The sequence below is a fragment of the Berghia stephanieae genome, chromosome 5, assembly GCF_034508935.2.
Source record: "Berghia stephanieae isolate SIO BIC M18660-M18661 chromosome 5, UCSD_Bste_1.3, whole genome shotgun sequence".
Classification (NCBI taxonomy): domain Eukaryota; kingdom Metazoa; phylum Mollusca; class Gastropoda; order Nudibranchia; family Aeolidiidae; genus Berghia; species Berghia stephanieae.
This window is the reverse complement of record NC_088364.1, coordinates 35,217,005-35,219,504: the sequence shown is the minus strand read 5'-3', so window position 1 is coordinate 35,219,504 and position 2,500 is coordinate 35,217,005. Positions and strand designations below refer to the sequence as shown.

At 33.8% G+C, this 2,500-nt stretch overlaps 1 protein-coding gene across 3 annotated transcripts in view; it reads left to right on the top strand.

The window, feature by feature from the left end:
* LOC144972813 (guanylate cyclase 32E-like) overlaps nucleotides 1-2,500 on the top strand; it is a 221,810-nt gene that overhangs the window by 181,708 nt on the left and 37,602 nt on the right. The window lies entirely within an intron of this gene.

Here is a 2,500-nt window from a genome sequence, read left to right as displayed (position 1 = left end):
TTGCGCATGCGTGGAGCAGGCACATATGTTGAGCATAAAAATAAATGAAATGAGTTGAGAGTCCCGGGACTTCATCAATACGTGGACTGCGAGACAAGGGACAAAAAAACATTAGATTTATTCCTGTGTAATATTAAAAATAGTTATAAATGTTTACCCCGTGCCCCATTAGGTTTATCTGACCACTGCATGCTCTTGCTACTCCCCACCTACCGCCCTGTTTTTAAACGTGTAAAACCAGTAAAGAAAAGTGTACAGATCTGGAACGGAAGTGTGTGTGAAGATTTGCGTGGTTGTTTTGAATGCACTGACTGGAATGTTTTTATCGAATCATGTGATAGTGTGGTTGAGCTGAATGACTGCGTGAGTGAGTATTTAAAATTCTGTGAACAGCTAGTGTCTTGTAAAAAAGAAATAAAATATTATCCTAACAACAACCCTTGGATAACAAAAGATCTAAAACTTTTATTGAACCAAAAGAAAACTCTCTTTACTAGTGGAAACAAAAAAGATCTGAAAACAAAACAAAAAGAGATAAAGAGGGTAATATCTAGTTGTAGAGACAAGTACAAAAATAAAATTGAAAAATGCTTTTCTTCTGGGGATATACGGGACACGTGGCTGGGGCTTAAAACTGCTGTTAACTATAATCCAAAGCCCACGATTATATCAGAAGATATTGAAATTGAAACTTTAAATACATTTTATTCACGTTTCGACACAGCAAACAAATTTGATATTGAAAATGAAAAACATAAATTAGACAGGGCTTTGGAAGATGAAATGACTATTGAGGTCAGTGAAGAGGAAACGAGATTCGTATTTTCGAAACTAAACGAGAGGAAGGCTGCTGGGCCGGATGGATTGAAAGGAAAATTATTAAAAGAATGTGCCCATCAGCTTTCCCCCATTTATACACATATTTTTAACTGGTCCCTCCAATGCGTTTCGATCCCTGAAATTTGGAAAACTTCAAAAATTATTCCTGTTCCAAAAAAAAAGAAAAACTTGAAACTATGAACGATCTCAGACCTGTTGCACTGACTTCAATAGTCATGAAATCTTTAGAAAAACTTGTTCTTGTTAAAATTAGGAATCAGTTTATGCCATTGAGTGATAGTCATCAATTTGCTTACAAACCAGGACGTTGCGTAGAGGATGCCATTTTGCTGTTTACAAACAACATCTACAGGCATCTAGATCACGCTAGGAGCTATTGCAGATTGCTTTTTGCAGATTTTTCTTCAGCGTTCAATACAATGCAACCTCAGTTGGTTGTTCAAAAATTGACTAGTCTGAATTTAAACAAGTATATAATTGCTTGGGTGCTCGAATTTATTACGGAGAGAGCACAATATGTTCAATTAGGACAAAACAAATCTTCCTGTATAATTACAAATACTGGTGCTCCTCAAGGTTGTGTATTGTCCCCTGTATTATTCACAATATACACGAATGACTGTAGAAGTCAAAACCTGAGTGTACCTTTAATAAAGTTTGCAGATGACACCGCTCTTCAAGGCCTCATAACAAATGGCAACGACGTGGCTTATAGGCAAGAAATTGATAGATTTGTGTCTTGGTGTGATGCCCACCACCTAGAGCTTAACATAAGCCAGACAAAGGAGCTAGTGATTGACTTTAGGAGAGTGAAGGAACCGATAGAACCGTTAAAATTAAAGGACCAATTCGTCTGCGAGTTCCTCACTACAAATACCTTGGTGTAACGATTGATGACAGGCTCAAGTGGGATGAACACTTGAAAATAATTAGGCATAAGATGTGCAGACGTACATATTTTTTATCAAAAACTCTCTCAGTTTAGAATAGATAAAACCCTCTGCACATTATTTTATAGAGCAGTAATCGAAAGTGTTTTGTCATTTTGTATAACAGATTGGGGAGGCAATTGCTTAGCAGTGGAAAGGAACAATATAAATTCAAATATTAAAAAATCCATTAAACGCTATATAAATGATGTTGACGATGTAAATCTTTTATACGAGAAATTTTGTATAAATAGAATAACTAAAATATTAAATGACCAGTATCATCCACTAAGACCATCAATTATTATGTCAGAAAGAAGTGGTCGCCCTTTCTCTATTTCAACGAAAACAGAGAGTCACCGAAAATCTTTTCTGCCGTCCAGTATTAGGCTTTATAACAACAAGCAATAATCATTTTCTATAATTATTTCTCATTTTTACTTTTTAAAAATATAAATATTAATTTATTAATTTATTTGTTTTGCAATCTTTTCAATTTGCAATTTATAGTAACAGTTTTAACTATTTTACAGTGTTGACATTATTCATATTATAAAGCGCAGCTCTGGTTATAGAGCTGCTCCTTTTTTTAAATATATATACATCCTATTTCCATTGTATTTTTATCTTATTGTGTAAATTATAACACGTCTGTACAAAAAATTTCCTTTTTGGGATGCAATAAAGTATTATTATTATTATTATTATTATTATTAAAAAAGAATGATAAT